We start from the raw sequence: 20,856 nt of genomic DNA on the forward strand, positions 1-20,856 counted from the left end.
GATGTCCGGGTACCTTTTCTGGGCAAAATAAGCCCGAAAAAGGACCCACATTAACAAAAGATTAACCCTTAAAAGCAACAGCCTGTTGCATATTCATACACCTCATCCATGATGCATCAATTCCATTCACACACAGGATTCTGTCTGGTCAGTGTCAGCTTCTTCCTCTGAATCCTGACGGCATCTTCGGGACTGAGCGAGGCAGGAAGAAGTTCGTTTCTTCTGATAAAGGAGCAATAAATTCTCTTTCTCTGAAAGATTCAGGTGTCCTCTGGCTGCTATCTGGTGTGAGTCCTTTCTTTAAAAAAAGTATCTTACATAGCATAGTTTCTATTTTAACATTATGTTATAACCTAAAACTATATTTAACACACTACTTGAAAAAATTAATACAGCATCACTTTCTAACATAACACATATAATATACACTTGAATATTTGCGAAAAGCCAATGATAAAACAGGCATTTTCCCCCCCTTCCGAAGCCTGCGGGCTGCCGGCCCTGCCCCTCCCGGCCGGCCTGGCAGAGCCCCGGCGGCTCCTCCCGGCGTGGCTGCCTGCCCGGAGCTCAGCCCGAGCGCTCCCCGAGGCTGCCTGGAGCAGCAGCCGGGAGTGAAGCCCGGTTTGCACGGCCAGCAAAGTGTTTGAGAGGGGCCATCTGGCCGGGCTCGGCGTCCAAGCCCAATTTGCTGGATGGTTTTGAAGGTCACTGAGCAGGGACTGGAGGCACTTCCATATTTTCTCATATAAATCACAGAATCACAGAATAATGAGGTTGGAAGAGACCTCGAAGATCATTGAGTCCAGCCCATGCCCTAACACCTCAACTAGACTACAGCACCAATGCCATGTCCAGGCTTTTTTTAAACACATCCAGATCTGGTGATTCCACCACCTCCTTGGGAAGAGCATTCCAGTGCTTTATTATTCTTTCAGAGAAAAATTTCTTCCTAATATCCAACCTGTACCTTCCCTGATGTAGCTGGAGATTGTGTCCTCTGCTTCTGTCAGAGACTGACCCCACCTGTCCACAACCTCCCTTGAGGAGGTGTAGAGAGCAATAAGGGCACCTCTAAGCCTCCTCTTCTCCAGGATAAACCTGCTCCCTCAGGGGTTCCTCACAGGGTTTGTGTTCCCAGCCCCTCTCCAGCCTTGTTGCCTCCTCTGGATGTGCTCAGGCATCCCAACATCCTTCCCAAACTGGGACACAGCACTCCAGGTGTGCCCTCGGCAGGGGAAGGTAAATAATGGCATTTCCAAGGGAGGGAGCAGGAGCACATGCTGGGAGGAAGGATCTGGAGGTTATCTCACCCTCCCTGCCCAAGAGGGAGGAGAGCAGGACCCAGGAGCACAGGCAGAGGCACAGACACAAGTGTGACACACCTGGACACTTGTGACACCCATGGGTTCACGTGTGCCCACGCTCCTGTACCTGTCCATGCATGCACACACAGGATGCTCCATGAAGCACTCACACACACCTGCCCTGAGGACAGAGCTCTCCCAGCTCCCTGGGACAGGCTCCATCCCCCAGCCAGGATGTCCTGCTTGTCACCCCCAGGCACCCCAGCTCTGACACGAGCTGGATTCCCTCTGGAAGCAGAATCAGGCCCCCTCTGGAAGCAGAGCCCTCCTGTCCCTGGGCTCCAAGAGAGCACTTTGGCCCCACAGCAGCCAGGAGCAGGAGAGGAACATCCCAAATCCTTCAAGACCCCAAAAACCCCTCATTCCAAACCTTACCATGCCTTTCCATGGCCAGCCAGCCTTGTCCTCCTCTGCCCAAGCTGAGCTCCAGCTGCAGTGCTCAGGACCTTCTCCCAGACCACTGCATGGGGACAGCCAGCCCTGTGGCCACTCAGGCAGGATCAAAGCTCCCTGATGCTTCCCTGGAGAGCCCTGGAGGAGGGCTCTGGGCTGCCCCTGCTCCTCAGAGCTAGCCAGGTGCCACATTGTGCCAGCCACAGCCCGGCCATCTCCCTGTGCCCCTCGGAGAGAAAGGCTCCAGGCAGGGGTGCAGCACCTGCAGAAGGCAGCGCTGCCACTCTCCATGCTGGGGGAACGTGGTGACCCCCGGTGTGTGGGGTGAGGGCTGGGGGAAGGCGTGGGGATGCTGGGAGCACGGTCAGTGTCCGGCCATTCTGGGCATTCCCCAGTGACACAGTGCTGCAAGGGGCAGGTCACTGCCACCAGAGGCTCCAACCTGGCTCCTGCAGCGAGCCAGGGAGTGTCACCCAAGCACAGCACCAGAGCCAGGTGGGTCTGGCCCCCCTGAGGTGACAGAGAGCTGACAGCATCCCTGCACCAGCACTGCACAGGACCCAGGAAAGCAGAGGGGAGGTTGGCCAGGGCCCCACACCCCTGGCACCCTGCAGTGGGTTCATGCCCATGCCCACATCCCCAGTGGGTGCTGAGCATTCCACTGCCCCTGGGCAGCCCTGCTGGGAGAGCAGGAGCTCCTGGCAGGACAGGCTGGGGATGGGGGAGCCCTTCCAGAGGCAGGGATGCAGCCAGGGAGCCCATGGCACCAGGAAAGGCCACAGAGGGGACAGGCCTGAGCTGGGGACACCAAGGGCTGGGGGCACAGAGGGCTGGGGGCTTGAGGCTCAGCCAGGGAGCAACCCTCACCTGCCAAAGCCCCAGCCTGGGGTCAGGGATGCCCCCCAAGAGGAGCCCACCTTTCCCAGGGTGCTCCCTGCAGGGATGGGAGGGAAGTGAGGTGCCCGGGGAGGGAGGGGGATGCCCAGGGAGGGAGGGGGATGCCCAGGGAGGGAGGGCAGGTGCCCAGGGATAGAGGAGAGGTGCCCAGGGAGGGAGGTGAGGTGCTCAGGGAGGGAGGGAGATGTCCAGGGTGGGAAGGGGATGCCCAGGGAGGATGATGAGGTGCCATGGGGGGATGATGAGGAGCCCAGGGGGGATGATGAGGATCCCAGGGAGGGCAGGTGTCCAGGGAGGGAGGGGGATGCCCAGGGAGGGAGGGCAGGTGTCCAGGGAGGATGATGAGGTGCCCAGGGAGGATGATGGGGTGCCCAGGGCGGATGATGAGGTGCCCAGGGAGGGAGGGCAGGTGTCCAGGGAGGGAGGGGGATCCCCAGGGAGGGAGGGCAGGTGCCCAGGGAGGGAGATGAGGTGCCCAGGGAGGATGATGGGGTGCCCAGGGACGATGATGAGGTGCCCAGGGAGGATGATGGGGTGCCCAGGGAGGATGATGGGGTGCCCAGGTGATGATGGTGAGGTGCCCAGGGCTGGCAGTGCCGGCCCGCCCGGAGCACGGGGAGCCGCAGCAGCAGCGGGGCGAGGCTGAGCTCAGCGCAGCCGGTGCCAGAGCCTGCCGGGAAGCCTTGGGCGGCTGCTCCCACCTCCGGAGCCTCGCCCCGCCGGGCAGGACGCGCCCCCGCTCCATCCCCCAGCAAAGGCACCGGCACAGGGGCTGCGACCCCCGCGGGGCTGGGCAAGGGATGGGGAGGCCAAAAACTGTGGCTCAGTGCTGTGGAAAATTACAAATCCTTTTTTTTTTTTTTTTAATAAGGGTGAGGTGGGTTTGTTTTTTTCCCTTGTTTGTGCAGGTATTCGTCAGAGGATATTTTTACACGAGCTGGAGTGGAGCAGCGCGGGATGCGGACGGCCTCTGCTCCGGCATTCCTGCGGCTCTCCCTGGCCAGCAGGGACCTGCTGACCCGGCCGGAGAGGGCGGCCAGCCAGGACGTGCCGTTCCCGGCCTCTGCCCACGGGGAGGAGGAAACTCGGCGCTGTCCAAGAGTGCCGGAGGAGAGCTCGGCTCCCCGGAGCATCCTCCCCGGGACATCCCCAAAGGCCAGCCCAGGGGCCCGCCCCGGCCGAATCGTGGCTCGGAGCCGGAGCCCCGCTCAGCATCAGCTCCTCTCCTCTCCCAGCTTTGCAAACAGCCCGGCCCTGTTAAAAATAGGTTAGAAACTGTTGTGAAATAGTTGATAGATCGTTAAGCACGTACTGTTAGTTTGGTTGTTATATTGTAAAAGGGGTTAAAAGGAGAGTTATAAGAAATAAGGTGCTCAAGGTACCATAACACACCTCAGTAAAGTGCACCAGGAGCCAGCCTGGACAGAGCTGTCATGGCCAAACAAGGCCTTAAACCTTCATGTAAATGGAGGATCCAAACAGAAACCAATCCAGAGGGACAAAGACCAGGATGAAAAGGGGCACCTGCCCCAGGGAAGCTGTGCTGCTCCCCTGGGCCATCGGGGCCATCCCTGCTGAGCAGCCCCAGCGCCGGCGCTGCTCCATCCTCGAGGGAACGCTCCTGCCCGGCCCAGCCCTGCTTTGGGCCTCTCTTTTATTATAATAAATGCTGAAATCACTTCAGCACCGGGAGCCTGGTCCCGTTTTTAACATGTACTGTTAGTTTGGTTATGGTAAAAGGGGTTAAAAGGGGAGTTATAAGAAATACGACACTCAAGGTACCAAAACACCCCAAAGTAAAGCCAGCCTGGACAGAGCTGTCATGGCCAATCAGGCACCTTAAACCTTCATGCAAATGAAGGATCCAAACAGAAACCAATCCAAAGGGACAAAACACAGGACAAAAAGGGGCTTCTGACCCAGGAAAGGCATCAGGGACATCGCTGCTCAAGGAGACTCAGTGCTGGCTGCTCCATCCTCGAGGGAACGCTCCTGCCCGGCCCAGCCCTGCTTTGGGCCTCTCTTTTATTATAATAAATGCTGAAATCCTTTAGCACCAGGAGCCTGCTCTCGTTCATGACAGCTCCCACCCTGCCCAGAAGGACTCATGGATGTGCTCACTGCTCCCTTGGACAGTCTTGTGGGGAGGGGACAGCCAGGTCCCTTTCTGCTCCTTGCTTTTTTCTTCCAGCTATCTGGAAGCTTCTGCCATGCCCAGCCCTTTGTGCCTGCCTCAGTTTCCCCTAAGTTTCCCTGGGGTAGTTTACAAGAGAGTGCAGGGTGCCACGGTAAGGTGGGCTCTGCCCCTCCTCACCTCACCCTGCAGCAGCCCACGCACCAGCCCCGTGCAACCCCCTGGCACCGAGGCACATGGAGATGTGCCCTGAGCATCTTACGGCCCAGGGAAGGGTCAGGAGGATCCAGGATTCCTGACCCAACCTCTGGGAAGTGCTGCCTCCAGCCAGACTGGGATGGAATCCTCCGTGTTGGATTTGAGCCCGTGTTCCTCACTGCACCCGCCCTTCTCCCACGCACGGGGCTGGTGGCCAGCTCTTGCTGGGGTTCTGGGCTCCAGCCAAGGGCCAGGAAATGTGGGTGCCATGGCCACCACCTCCTGCCCTGCCTGGGGCTCCTTCCAGCGGTGTAACCCTGGGGAAATCCTTCCTGGTTTGGGAGGGTGATGGAGTCACTGCCCTGCTGAGGTGGTCAGCATCATCCTGGAGTGACAGCACACAGGGGAACGGCTTCCAGCTGACAGAGTAGGCTTAGATGGGATATTGGGAAGAAATTCTTCATTGTGAGGGTGGGGAGGCCCTGGCACAGGCTGCCCAGAGAAGCTCTGGCTGTCCCGTCCCTGGAAGTGTCCGAGGCCGGGCTGGACAGGGCTTGGAACAACCTGATTTATTGGAAGGTGTCCCTGCCATGGCAGGGGGTTGGGGATCCCTTTCAACCCAACCCAGTTTGAGATTCGGTGATTCCATGAACTCTTTAAACACCAGCAAGTGTGGATGAACTGTTTCTATGCAGGGAAAATCCAGATTTAAACACTGTAGCACCACTGCCCCAGGATAAAGAGGAAGGAACTGGGCTGCTGTGGACAAACTGGCTCAGCAGTTGGGATGGGAAGCTGGCAGGTGAGGCACATCCCAGAACCCCTGCCCCAGCATCCCCCTCAGCCTTTCCTGCCCTCTCCAGCACCTGGGCCAGCAGCAGGGCAGGTGATCTTGCCCTGGATTCCCAGTGGAAGCAGAATCAGGCCCCCTCTGGAAGCAGAACCCTCCTGTCCCTGGGCTCCAAGAGAGCACAGGAACAGGAACACCCAAATCCTGCCAGACCCCTCATTCCAAACCTTGCCATGCCTTTCCACAGCAGGGCAACGTCCCCACTCCCACTCTGGAGAGCAAACGGGCTGAACCACTCCTGCACGTCCTGTGCCTCCACCCCAACAGCCACACGATCCTCATTTGTGTCAGACAACTTCAGAATGGGAATCCAGAGGAAAATCCCTCTCTGTGAGCTGGGAGCTGTGCCATGTTCCTCACTCAGGGGAAGCAGCCAGGGCTCAGGCATGGGCAGCTCCCAGCACGTGCCAAGAGGTCGCTCATCCTGCCAGGGGACAGCCACAGAATCATTAAGGCTGGAAAAGACCTCCAAGACCATCAAGTCCCACCATGCCACTGAACCATGTAACCCAGCCACGTCTGCTGGGTTTTCGAGCTCTTCCAGGGGTGGTGATTCCACCCTGGTCATCCTGTGCTAGTTCCTGACCACTCTTTCAGTGGAGAAACTTCTCCTGGTATCCAGCCTGAATGTCCTCTGGCATAACCTGAGAATTGCCACGTTTCTCTCACAAAAGGCAAAGCAAAAACCCATTAATTTCCCTATTTCTCACCATAGGATGGCTCTGACAGAACCAGGGCAGCCTTGTTTGGGGTTACAGGGCCAGCCAAGGAGGAACCCCACACCACAGGCACTGTCCTCATCCCTTGCACTGCATCTCACACCTCTGTGATGTCCCTACAGCAGGACCTGCCCCACTCCCAGAGGATCCCAGGGAACCAAATGGATCCAGATGGTGAAGACTGGGAGCAAAATGTCCTGCAGGTCCTCTGCTGCATGGTCTGAGGGTTCCAGGGAGCACAGAGACACTGAGGGCTCTGCAGGAGAGCAGTGGGAACCTCCACAGGTATCCAGGGGCCTTTGGCAGGTGTAGAGCACCAGAGGAAGGCGCCGAGGGGTTGTAGCTGCTGCAGGTGGCATCCAAACCCCCAGCCAGGGACAGTGACAGCCCTGCACTGTGCTCCACCCTGCAGAGCTCTGCACAGACCCCCCAGGCCACCAGACTGCCAGGGCTTTGCTGCCAGGCCCAGCAGAGCCACAGGAGCCCAGTTTGTGCTGGTTCAGGGGGACTTTGGCACTGGGGTTCCCTCAGCAGCCATGGCACAGTGAGGAGGGGGCAAGGGGGCACCCCCTACAGCTGCTGCTGAGATCTCAGCTTTAATTAGCTCTAAATTAGCCCTAAATTGATGACAAAGGCTGTTCAGTGACCCTGGCCCATCCCTTTCAGCTGCTTCAGGCACAGCCCTGGCAGGACCTGCGGGACCACGGAGCAAACTCTGCCCAAAGCTCTTTCACTGCAGCTTGAGTCCCCGGCCACCACCGCGGGCACAGCCCCTGGGGTGACATGCCAGACGCCTCTGAGGAGGCACAGAAGGGTTGGGAAGCCCTTCAAGTAGCTCTTCCCCCATAAACACCCCCAGCCTGGGCCGGGAGCTGCCTGTTCGTGCCGGGACGCGCTGGCCCCGCGCCCGGGGACGGGAGGGTGGTGCTGCACTTTCTCTGCCACAGAGCAGCTGCAGCCAAGCTGATTTCCCCACACGGACATCTCCACCCTGCATGGTGCTGCCTCCTCACACCTCCCCAGGGCGTTTTTTCAGGGGGGTGGCAGGTGCTGTGGTTTTGGTGATGTCCCAGAGAGGACAAATGATCTCCTTGGGCTGTCAGAGACCAGCCTGAGATGGAAAGGACCCACAGAGATCATGGATTGCAGCCCTGGCCCTGACCAGACCCCCCAGCACCCCCACCCTGGCCATCTCTGCAGCGCTGCCCAAATTTCTCCCCCATCCTTCATCTCCCCCATCCCTCACTCTCCCAGAATCATGGAATGAGCTGAGCTGGAAGGGACCCACAGGGATGATCAATCCCAAATCCAAAGCCTGCCCAGAGCCCCCCCAAGCCCAGCCTGGGCATCCCTGGAGCTCTGGCAGCCTCGGGGCCGTGCCCATTCCCTGGGCAGCCTGGGCAATGCCAGCAGCCTCTGGGGGAAGAACCTTGCCCTCATCTCCTCCCTGGCCCAGCTCCAGCTTGGATCCTATCAAGGTTTGGACGTGCAGGATCCTGTGATTCACTGGGAAGCACAAGGAAAAGAAAGTGTTGAACAGCTTTGTCATTCCAGACACATCACTCCTCCTCCACTGAACCAGGCAGGAGTGCGTGCTGATAATCTGGGATCTCGTAATTAAATACCCTGCAGCCTGAATATGGATAAGAAGGCACAGTTATGGTTTTGTGGACTGTGTCACTTGTGGCATTTCTGTGGGTTGGAGTTGCTTTGCTTTGCAACTTAAGTGCTCGTGTAGCTGCTGCATGTGGCACGCTATCAATCATGGGTGTGAAAAATCCCCCAAGCCACCAGAAAATGGAAACAATCTCGAATGCTCCTGAAGTGAAAGCGCAAAGCCATTCCCAAGACATTCCTTCAACAGTGAAATGGCTTTTTAAGGAATTCAGACAGAAGATATAATAAGGGGAAAACGATACAGAGAGAGAACACCACCCCACCTGCAGCAGCACAGTACGACGGGAAAATTGAGGGTGGAGGACTCTGAAGGTCTCTCGTCCAACCTTCTGCTCCAAGCAGGATCAGACCAGGCTGCTCAGGGATTTTTTCCCATGATCAGTCAGGTCCTGGAAGCCTCCAAGGACAGAGGCTGCACAGCCTCTCTGGGCAACTTGCTGCCAGGTTTGACCTTCCCCATGGTGAAATATTGCCACCATATCCAGTCCAAAGTTGTTCTGGTTCACGTCTGCTGCCTTCATCCTCCTGCTGGGGACAGTTCTGGAGGTCCTGGGTCTGCCTTCTTGGTGATCTCCTTGCAGATGGCTGTGGAGGTCCCCAGTCTGGGCAAACCTCATTGCCTCAGCCTCTCCACACAGTGGAACACGTTCCAGCCCACCTGGCCTCCTCTGGATTCCCTCTGCTCTGCTGAAAGCCCCAAGCCCAGATGAGGTATGCAGCTGTATCAGTGAGAGTGGAGGGAGGTTTGAACTCTGCTCAGCACCTCCAACCCTGTGCTCTGGGTCTCCAGGAGCGGCCTCTCACCGTGTGCAGGTGAGGATGTGGCCACAGAGAGCCACAAGGGAGATCCTGAGGGCAACTGATGGAAATCCCAGCAGGAGAGAGCTAAAAGCACTGTCCTGGAGGCTGGATGGGCAGAGCAGCAACCAAAGGTATCAACGCCCCTTCCAGAGGAGGTGACAGCTTTCTTAGAGCTCCTCCTGAGGGGCATTGGAGGGGCAGCTCCCATCCCTGCTCTGGGACAGGGACAGCAGCCAGGGCACGGCTGGAGCTGGGCCAGGGCAGCTCAGGCTGGAGATCAGGGCAAGGTTCTTCCCCCAGAGGCTGCTGGCACTGCCCAGGCTGCCCAGGGAATGGGCACGGCCCCGAGGCTGCCAGAGCTCCAGGGATGCCCAGGCTGGGCTTGGGGGGGCTCTGGGCAGGCTTTGGATTTGGGATTGATCATCCCTGTGGGTCCCTTCCAGCTCAGCTCATTCCATGATTCTGGGAGAGTGAGGGATGGGGGAGATGAAGGATGGGGGAGAAATTTGGGCAGCGCTGCAGGGATGGCCAGGGTGGGGGTGCTGGGGGGTCTGGGCAGGGCCAGGGCTGGACTGGATGATCCGGGGGGTCCTTCCAGCTCAGGGTGTTCCATTCCTTCTGTCCAGTTCTATTCCACCCCTGTGCTGAGCCAGGCAGAAGGATCCTGTGTCACTCCTGGCCTGAGCAAGGCAGGAACCCCCAGCTCTGTGCTGACAGGGGAACCCATCAAACATGCCAGAGTTATTTCTGCCTTCCTCCATGCAGCCTCTGCTCATCCCACCTCTGCTCCACCTGCCCACCTTTCTTCCTGGAAAATGAATCTTTAACCCCAGGACAGGTCCTGGGAAGCTCCAGGCAGAGAGGGCCAGGGCTGGAGGGCAGTGCTGGGTGGGGATGAGTGGGCAGAGGGATGCAGGGTCAGCCCTGCAGAGCAGGGAGGTGCCCAGCACCTGCCCAGCCTGGCACTGCCACCTCTTGGCCTCTGGGCTCACAGAGGGGACCCAGGGCAGCTGCAGATGAGGGTATGAGCCAGACCCTGCTGCTCCCTGAGCAGAGCCCGTCCCGGGGCAGAGCTGGCAGTGGTGCCAGGGCTGTGCAGCTGCCTGGCACCCGCTGGCCATGCTGGGAGCGTGGGACACACGTCCTGCCCGGCTGGCACGGCGCCTGGCAGGCCAGCTCAGGGCAGGAGCCAGCTGTCTGCTCCCAGCCAGGAGCGGGCAGGGAGCTGGCTGCACTCCACTCGGCAGAGAGCAATTGAAAAATCGCTGGAAGGCTTCCACTGAAGGGGGAAAAAAAATAAAAAAAGGTGTCAGTGAGAACTTGTTTAGCCAAACGGGCTTCCCTGGCACGAGGCTGGGGTTGGGCACCTCCCCACTTTGCCAGGGTGCTCAGCCTGTGCCAGGCGGGCAGGCACAGTAAGGGAGCACAGGGAGCTGGCACTGGCAGAGCTGTGGCATCCAGGCAGCTCCCTACAGCAGGGACAGGGCCACAGGCCACAGGACAGCCTGCTCTGCCACTTCTTGATTTTTATTTCTTTTTTATTAAGTGCAAGTGTTTCCTAGTGCTCAGCATCACCCTGGGAGCAAAGGTGGAGGAAGGGGAAGGCCATTCCCAAGAGCTTCTTCCTCTCTGTGCCCACCCTGCCCTGCCCTGTGTGCCCACCTTGCCCTGCCCTGTGTGCCCACCCTGTCCTGCCCTCTCTGTGCCCACCCTGTCCTGTCCTGTGTGTCCACCCTGTCATGTGTGCCCACCCTGTCCTGCCCGATTTTGAAGCCAAATTTTCCATAGCAATTCTACAGCCCAATTTTGTACCCAGATTTTGTACCCAGATTTTGTAGCCCAATTTTCCATAGCAATTCTATAGCTCAATTTTGTACCCAGATTTTGTGCCCCAATTTTATATAGCAGTTCTATAGCTCAGTTTTGTAGCCCAATTTTATACAGAAATTTTATAGCCCAATTTTACATAGCAATTTTATAGCCCAATTTTGTACCCAGATTTCATAGCCCAATTTTGTAGCCCGATTTTCCATAGCAATTCTATAGCTCAATTTTGTACCCAGATTTTATAGCCCAATTTTATATAGCAATTTTATAGCCCAGTTCCGTACCCAGATTTTGTAGCCCAATTTTCCATAGCAATTCTATAGACCAGTTTTGTACCCAGATTTCATAGCCAAATTTTATACAACAATATATATTATAGCCCAATTCTGTAGCCAGATTTTGTAGCCCAATTTTCCATAGCAATTCTATAGCCCAATTTTGTACCCAGATTTTGTAGCCCAATTTTCCATAGCAATTTTACAGCCCAATTCTGTACCCAGATTTTGTAGCCCAATTTTCCATAGCAATTCTATAGACCAGTTTTGTACCCAGATTTCATAGCCAAATTTTATACAACAATATATATTATAGCCCAATTCTGTACCCAGATTTTGTAGCCCAATTTTCCATAGCAATTCTATAGCCCAATTTTGTACCCAGATTTTGTAGCCCAATTTTATGTAGTAATGGTATAGCCCAATTTTGTACCCAGATTTTGTAGCCCAATTTTCCATAGCAATTTTACAGCCCAATTCTGTACCCAGATTTTGTAGCCCAATTCTGTCGCCCAGCCCATCGCTCCTGCCCTGGGATTTGCCCTGGTCGCTCCCTGCTTCATCCCCCACCCCAAACCTGCAGGGCTTTCACCTCCCTGCTAACAGAGGCCACGTCCTTGACCAGTGCAGGCTCCAGCTGCTTGGCAGAGCCCTCACCCCCTGCCCCAGGGAGCTTCCCCTCTCTGCTCCATCAGCAAGGACCAGCTCCCTGCAGGCAGAGGCTTGGCCAGGGCCAGGCTGGCTGGGCAGAGCTGGATCAGCAGATCCAGCAGATGGGCTCAGATGGCAGCAGCCAGGAGGGCACGGAAATCCTTGTCACATTTGCAGGACAGGATTCCTGTCAGCGTGGCTCCGTCTGGCTGGGCACGTTCTGCAGGCAGGGGAATGCTCAGCTGCTAATCCATGTAATCCTGCTCTAGGCTGGATTCATTTTATAAAATAAATAAATGGCTGAGAGCAGTTTTTGGACCATCTGACTCAAGGGCAGGGCTCTGATGGCGAGAGGCAGGACCACAGGAGTGTTATTTACCTTGATTTTCATGGAATGGGCTGCTTGGATCAAGGAATTAAAGGACTGCAAGGCGAGGGTAACCTGCAAATCAGGTGAGGGCATCGCAGCTGGCACACAGGAGGTAAGAGCTGATTGCCACTTGCCTGGGCTCTCACCTCTGTTTGCTGCACCATTTTCATACCCACATCCAGAGCCCAGGTGTGCATACAAATGAAACAGGCTGCTGGGCCCAGCCTTGGAAATTTTGGTCAAAGAACAGAGCAACACTGGAATAAAACACCCAGATCATATCCTGCACAGGAGCCTCCTGTTTGCCCCATGGTGCAGCACTGGGAATTCAGCAAACCTGGGTGGTGGAGCATCTCCCCAGCATGGCAGATCCTCTGGAGCATGTGGAAAGCAGCCATCTGTAGGTGCCAGGGAAAGATTTCTCACCCTGGCAGCGATGGACAAGCACTGGGGTGACCCAGGCAGCCACCTCAGAGGTGTCAGCTCCCTTGTCCTGGGGCAGCACCTGCTCTTGGCAGGACCTCTGGGGCGTGGAGCATGGTCTGGTTGGTGTCAGCCTCTTCCCCACCCCAGGATGACCTCGGGAAGGGAAGGGCAGCGCCCAGCCTGGCTGATCTGTGTCAAAGAAAATAATGTATCGTCTCCAAAGCAACTTTGCTTTGCTCCCAGGAGAGAGGCGGCCGTGGTCGTCAGGAGGAGCCAGGGCCTGAAGGGACTTGTCCCCATCAGACACCTCCAGCTGAAAGCCAAGTTTCTGTGATGATCTCAGGGCCAGATTCACAGCAGCAGCAGAGACACACACCCCAGCCTGCTGAAACTGGCAGGAGCCAGGAGCCAGGAGCTCCTTGCAGAGATTCACCCGTGGCTGTGGCAGCCAGAGATTATCTGCCCTGTTCCACAGGTGCCCAGGTGCTCTGCCCCCATCTCCATGTGGTCTGCCCCCATTTCCAGGTGCTCTGCCCTGTTCTCCACGTTCCCAGGTGCTCTGCCCTGTCTGTAGGTTCCCAGGTGCTCTGCCCCATCTCCAGGTGCTCTTCCCCCATCTCCAGGTGCTCTACCCCCATCTCCAAGTGCTCTGCCCCATCTCCAGGTGCTCTGCCCCGTCTCTGCAGGTGCCCAGGTGCTCTGCCCCCATCTCCAAGTGCTCTGCCCCATCTCCAGGTACCCAGGTGCTCTGCCCCCATCTCCAGGTGCTCTGCTCCTGTCTCTGCAGGTGCCCAGGTGCTCTGCCCCCATCTCCAAGTGCTCTGCCCCATCTCCAGGTTGCTCTGCCAGTGCCCAGTCCACCCATCCCCAGTGTGGGAAATGCCTGACCCAGATTCAGGCCTCATTAGCAAGTCAAGTTGCTCATGAAAAGCAGGTTCTTGATGCTGCCTCTGACCATGAGTAACTCCCAGTGGTTGCACAAGCCCTGCCTGTGCCATCCCGCTCCCCTTTCCACCCTGACGAAACCCAAAGCCCGGGCATCACCCCTGGCTGCTGCTGGCAGCTCCCTGTGGCATGTGGGTCATGCCAGACTGAAGACACCTGCAGGACTGGGGACACTAGTTCTGCCAGGTCAGGAAAACCTGTTTTCCTGCTGAAATATCCTTACTTTGTAAAGAAAGAAGGGCTGTCTCTGAACACTGCTCACAGGGCCACAGATGAGCCCTGGAGCTGTTTGGCTGCAGGCTGGTTATGGGGAAGGGAGGAGAGCCTGGAGGAGGACAGGGCAGTGTCAGGGTGCCCATTGGTGTTTGGCACATGGGAGAAGTGTGGGGAGTGTAGGAGGATGGAGAACCTGCCCCGTTGGGAGTTTCCCCTGAGTCCTGGCCAAATACAATCTCCCAGGAATTAGCCTCGTTGGTGCCAGAGGTGAGAACATCTCTGCTTGCTTTGGACACCTCTGACTGGCCTGCAAAGCAAAGAGCTGGCAGGAACAAGGTGTCCTGCATGGATGGGCAGTGGGGAGAGGCAGCCCCAAGGGCACTGCCAGCCCCCTGTGTGTGTGCAGGGACGCTGCCAGCCTGCAGCCCCACGTTCCTCCTCACAGAGGAAAGCAAGGCACAATTCTTCCCAAGAATATTTCTGGGTTTCACATTCTCTGAACCTCAGAGAAAGGAAAAACAATTCTTATCTCGTTTGCTGTGCCTGTGTTTGTGCAAAAGCAGAATGCAATGTGGAGATTGTTTACCCACAGTGATGGTGCTTTGGTTCCTTGGCCTGTCAGGGCCAGGTGTGTGTGTGTGTCAGGACTGTTGGGTGACAGTCACAGATTCTGTGCAGTGTGTGCAGGGTTGAGTGCTTGGCAGATTCAGTTTAGATGTAATGTAATATAGTGTAATATAATATAGACTAATATAGATTAATAAAGTAATTAATTTGCCTTCTGATATCAATGGAGTCGGATGCATCATTCTCACCCCTCGTCGGGGTTCCCTGCAAATTCTATACCAGCCCCAGGCTGGTGAGCTGATCCCTCCTGCTTGTAAAACTGACACAGACTCACAGGTCCTCACCCCTCATTAATGAAGAAGTCATGGATTGCCACCAGGATCAGCAAATTACATTAATTACCCCCAGAAAACCAGTGCACAGAGCCAGCAGCACAGAGGACTGCCAGCTGCAGGGCGGCTCTGGCTGCCCCGAGCCCCTTGGAGCCCTGAACTCTGGAATCACTGGGTGGGTTGGGTTAGAAAGAACCTCAAAGCCCATCCTGCTCCAGCAGCCCACATATCTCCCAGCCCTGCCATGGCCTTCTGAAGGCCAGGGATGGTGCTGGACATGCCCTGGGTCACCACTGAGGGTGTAGGGACGAGCAGAGTGACAGCAGTGCCACACAGCAGGGAGGGAGAGTGGCAGCCCTGTGCTTGCTGGTGCATGTGGGAACTACCACGAGCATCCTTCTGAGGCCACCCAGGTCCTTCCCAAACAGTGGCATGTGGGGAAAGCTTGCAAGACACTCGAGGGGGACAGTGATCACAGGGGTGCCAGGATGAGGGAAGAAAGGTGACTCCATGTTCAGAAGGCTTGAGTTATTATTTTATGATGTATATTATGTTAAAAAATATACTAAAAGAATAGAAGAAAGGATTTCATCAGAAGGCTGGCTAAGAATAGAAAAGGAATAAAGAACAAAGGTTTGTCTCTGACTGAGACAGTCTGGACAGCTGGACTGGGATTGGCCATTAATTAGAAACAACCACATGAGACCAATCCCAGCTCCACCTGTTGCATCCCACAGCAGCAGACAATCATTGTTCACATTTTGTTTCTGAGGCCTCTCAGCTTCTCAGGAGGAAAAATCCTAAGGAAAGGATTTTTCATAAAATATCATGGCTATACTCAAGGGAAAGGATTTTTGCTGGTGCATCTTGTAGATGAAGCTTGGCAGAAGTGTCTTGTGGCAGGTGAGTGGCCAAGCACATCTTCCATCACCTTGTCCTTGCTGGACCAAGGCCTCATCACGTCTGGGAGGGATCAGAGCCCGCAGCTGTGGGAGCACAGAGCACTGCTCCTGTCTCATGCAGAGCCACCTCACCACACACACAGAAAACACTCAAACACTGCCCAAAAACTGAGCCACTTTCAGCAGCTTCATCCCTAATACCAGAATGTGCCCTGGAAAATTCACAGGTCTGATGTGGCAATGCTGGAGCTGATCCCCAGAGCAAGGTCTCACTCCAGGGACCCCAAAAACTGCAGGAACCTGCTGCCCCCACTCCCCACTCCCCTCTCATTGCCTGCTGCCCAGTGGGACACCTTGCAAGAGAAACCTATTTCCTCTCACAGCAGCACCTGTCAGCTGCAAACCTTTCACTGCCTGGTGATTTAGCTTCTCTCCTGCTCCGAATTAGGGAATAAAAAGCAAAAGTTTTAATGTAATGGGAGCCAGCACAGTGGCCTTGCAAGTTGTTAAAATTTAAAAAGGCAACAATAAATCTGCTGAGCTAAGAAGAGCTCTCAATGAAAAAGGGTAGATTTGTTTTCTCTTTATTATCTTGCAGGTGATTTTCAGGGCTCCCTGGTATTTTATTTCTTGTTAATTGTTCTCCTTTCTGAACTGAGGGCTCTGTCACCACCCAGACCCCAGGCAGGCAGGAACACCTGGCAGCAAGGTGAGAGTTAATTCCACACCTGCCTTCCCAGGGGAAGCTCACCCTGCTGCTGGCTCAGGTGCTGTTTCTCACCTTCCCCAGATCACACCAAAATGTTCAAGGTCATGTGTTCCTTCCCAGGGAGATCTCAAAACAGATCTTGGAGCTGTTCTTGGGCTGAACCCAACCTCTGCTGCTGCTGCTGGGCTGTGGGGGCTGCTCACCTCCCTGCTCCTCCCTTGGAGGGCTCCTGGAGCAGGAGGAGACCTGGGCACCTCCAGCCCTGCAGATCCTGGCTCTCCCTGCTGGGCCAAGCTGGGCTCAGCCTGAGACAAAGGTGGGGTGCTGTCATGGTCAGGGGTCCCCCAGCTGGATGGTGCTGTCCTGTCCCAAATCCCCCCTGCCACCCCCTCCTCTCCCAGCCCTGCATGTGCTGGTTCCCTGAGCCAGGGAGGGGACAGCTGGTGGGAAGGGACTGGGGCTCTGGGATCCCACCCAAAGCTGCTGAGCAGCAGGAGGTGGGGAAGCAAGCTGGGAAAAAGCAGGAGGAGGATGCTGAAGGCTCATCTCCTTCTCCTCCTGGGAATAGCCTGTTCATCCATTCATTAAGTGCTCCCTGAGAGCTGACAGCCAAAGCTGGAGCAGAATGTTCAGTATCAAAGAGCACAGAGCAGCAGCTCCAGGTGTGCCCACCTGAACCCTGAGAGCCCCAGAGAGCTGCAGGGCAGAGGGTACGAGGGAGGAAACAGGTTGGAAGGGTGATTGGGATGGGCAAAGTGGGTGTGTGGGGATTCACCTCCTGCTTCAGGACCAAGGATGCAGTTAAAAGTTCACCAGAGGTTACAGAGCTGGTGGCTTCAGAGTCTGCATCAGTCAGGGGACAAAATTTGGTGGTTTATGGAAGAAATTGGTCTAAAAGGCTGAAGAAGGAAAAATTACATGTGTGTGTGTGATTGCTCACTTAACCTCACACAGATCAGCAGCTCTGGAGTTTAACATTGCTTATTTCAATCGTCCAGATGAAGAATGCTCACAACACTGCCCAAAATCAGCAGCTCCCCTTGGAGAGCACTGAGGTGAAGCCTTCATCTTCCTGGATATGTCCCTGTGAACCCCTGACATGAATCTAAATAGCACCATGGAGGTTTAACCACAGCCCCAGGGATTTATGAGCACTGAATTTACCAGGAGCACTGGGAGAAGCTGCCAGCAGTGCTGGGTTTCCAGTCCCAGGAGCCCCAAGCACCAGTCAGGAGCAGGTGGCTCTGAGCATGGGGCACGTTTCCATCCCAAAGCTGATGCTGGTCTCTGATCCCCATCCATGAGCATCCCCTGCTCCCAGTCACCAGCTCCCCACACCAGCTTCCAGGCAGCTCCTGTTACACTCACCTTTCATCTCTCCCTGTTCCCTTGTTTCTGGGCTGGGAAAAAGTGACAACACAAACTGAATTTTCCAGGGAGTTACCTGATTCCAGAAATGGAATCTTTAAGAAAGGCACCAAATGCTGCAGCAGAATAAAAAGGTTTCATCCATGTTTTTTCTTCCAGGAGCACCAGTGGTTCAGGGATGAGGGGAGAGAGGAGGCCCAGGAGGCTTAGCTGGGACCAGCTCCCCTCCATGTGCACATAATGGGATGGCACAAAGGCAAGTGAGCTAAAAATTAAAGCCTGGCAGATCCTGCCAGGAATGACTTGGAGGAGCAGCTTGCTAATGGTGTAAAAGCTGGTAATAAAAGCTTTTTCAAATACATCAGAAGCAAAGAGCCTGCCAAAAAGTCTGCAGGGCCAAGAGATGGTGAAGATGTAAGAGAAACACTCGGTGAGGAAAAGGTCACACAGATGAATGATCTGCATCATCGTTCGCAGGGGGAGCTGTGTGAGATCCCAGTGCCAGAGCAGTTCTTTGGGGATGGGGATCTGGGAAGCATTTCAAACTGAACCATCCATCACAAGCAGGAGCCAATCACCAGAACCAGGTGGGTTTAGCTCTGGAGCTCTGAGGAACCCAGTGGTGAAGGCACTGAACTACTGAGCCATGGTGCCACAGGAGTGGGGAGGGCAGGGGTGGCACCTCCTGAGAAAGGCCAGGGAGGTGACCCAGGCAGGCAGAGCAGGGCTGGCCTGTGCTGGTGGGGAGTGCAGGGTTTGGGGATTTGCAGTATCAGTCTATTAGAGTGAGTTTTCAGCACACAAAGCTGGAAATCTGCTCTCAGTGCTGCAGCACTTGTGCTCCCATCACACCCACCCGAGCCTCGTGCCTTGCTCACAGAGGAGGAGGAGGAGGAGGTGCTGCCAGCCCCTTCCCAGCTCCTCAGCCAGAGCAGCCTCTGCTCAAGCTGGTCACGACCCCCCAGCCCCTGGGGTGGCACAGCTGCCCTGCCTGAGGATGGGGTGAGCTGTGCCTCGCATGTGCTGCTCCCCCACTCCTCGTGGGGAAACCTGGATGGGCAGAGATCACAGAGCTGCTGGGGTGGGTAGGATGAACCCAGCCAGGAGCTGCTGGCAAATACAACTGCAGGTTAAATTCAGCACCAGTGAATACAAGGAATGCACATGGGAAGGAACAAGGATACAAATGGATCCCTTTGAGAGCACCAAAAGCTAGGTGTCATCTCAGGGGGTTTTACTGCAAGTTGCATCATTTTCTTATAGAAACACAGAACCATGGAATTGTTTAGGTCGGAAGAGATGTCCAAGATCATCAGATCCAAATATTTCCCTACTGCTGACAACTGCACATTAAACCACGTCCCCAAGCAACACATCTCCACATCTTTCAGAATCCCTCCAGGGGTGGGGACTCCACCACTGCCTTGGGCAGCTGTGCCAGGGACTGACAGCCCTTTCAGTGAAGAATTTTTTTCCTCATATCCAACCTAAACTTCCCATGGCACAGCTAGAGGCTGTTCCTTCTTCTCCCATCCCCGTTTCCTGGGACAGAGCCCGACATTCCCCCAGCTAGACCCTCCTTTTATTGTAGAGAACAAGAAGGTCTCCCTGAGCTCCTCTTCTCCAGGCTTTGCTCTTCTCATGGCCAGAGATCTCAGAGGATGGTGAGAAGAGGAGGGATTGGAGTGCCAGGCTTGCAGGGGTGAGCGCAGGCAGAGCCTCTGCTGGCTCCAAACCCACCGGGTGTTTCCAGAGCTCAGACCATGCCTGAGGAATTCCCTGCCTAAGGAACTGTGGGGATGCTGTTGGGACAGCACAAATCCACCCCCAGCACTCTCAGAGAGCTGGGCTCTGCTCCAGGCTGCACCCAAGCTCTTGGGGCAGGGCTCGAATGTCTCAGTGCCCTTTGAAAAGGCTGAAGGACAAAGAACTCAAGTGCTTTGTTAATTCACTCATCAGCCTCTGTGCCTCCAGTGTGACAGGAGATCCTGGACATGCCCCCACAGCTGCAGACCCTCACTGTGGGCAGATGTTGGCTCTCTCTGTGCTTGGCATGACCTGCAAGAGCACAGCCATGGCTGGGTGCCTGGCAGGGTGTGCCAGACTGCAAGGCAAGATGTGTTCTATGTATTCTATTTGTCATTTGTATGGCAGTTGGCTTCTGTTCAGGGGGCAGTTTTCCTTATCTCTTCCACACCCACTCCTCCCCCTGGGGAGACACCTGCTGATAACAGGGATGGAATGTCACTGCATGGCTGATAGGAGCTGCAGCATCCCACTGGGAGCTGTGAGCCCAGAGGGAGGAGCCAAGCATTCCTACCCGGATAGAATCTGGAGATTCTGGAACACCAGCACGGCTTCTGCACTGCATTCCCAGAGGAGCAGCAGCTGCCTCTGCCCCTGGATCTCCAGAGGATTCTGCACCTTTCTCCAGGATCCCTGCTCCAGCAGAACCACCCCTGGCACTGCAGGAGGGCTGAGCCACAATTCCAATGGCCCTGCTGCAGCACCCTGACTCACAGGGTGTCAGGCTGTGCTCTGGCTCTGGCAGTGCTGGTTTAGTTCACTGCATTCTTTATTTTATCCTTTTGTTTTCTTCCCTAATAAAGGGGCCTGGGCGTGAGGATGAATCCCTGCAGATGGACCTGGGATGGGGACCTGCTCATGGATGAATCCCTTCAGATCTGCTTGGAAGGGAGAGAAAGGGGTGAGGAGGGTGAGAAAAGGTAGAGGAGGGTGAGGAAGGGGTGAGGAGGGTGAGGAAGGGGTGAGGAGGGTGAGAAGAGCCCCCAGGCAGCCCAGGGGCAGCCCAGCTGTCTGGAACCAGAGCGTGGAGCAGGGATGCAGCTCAGAGAGCAGAGCCCTGGGCCCCGGCTGCTGTGCCAAGTCCCTGAGCTGAAGGATGGAGAGCTGTGCTGCGAGGCGCCAGTGCAAACCACAAGAAAGCCAGGCTGGGCTTCTTTGTAGCACTCCAAGCTTGACAATTAATGCGTGCAAGCCACTGAATTATAGGCTGGAGACACTGGGAGCCCAAATGGCAGCTAACGAGTGCTGTTGATTGGCTTTCCGGAGGCCATGGAGACACAGACACTTATTCTTAGAGACATGGGTCCCACAGGGAGCTCAGCAGACACAGGAGCCTCTCTGCAGCACTCACGTCCTCCCTGTCCTGTGTCCCTGTGTCCCCTCACTGGGGAGTGGGGCAGGGATGCAGGGAAAGGGGGCACTGAGCCCT

Source organism: Fringilla coelebs (genome assembly GCF_963513975.1).
Source record: "Fringilla coelebs genome assembly, chromosome: 28".
Classification (NCBI taxonomy): domain Eukaryota; kingdom Metazoa; phylum Chordata; class Aves; order Passeriformes; family Fringillidae; genus Fringilla; species Fringilla coelebs.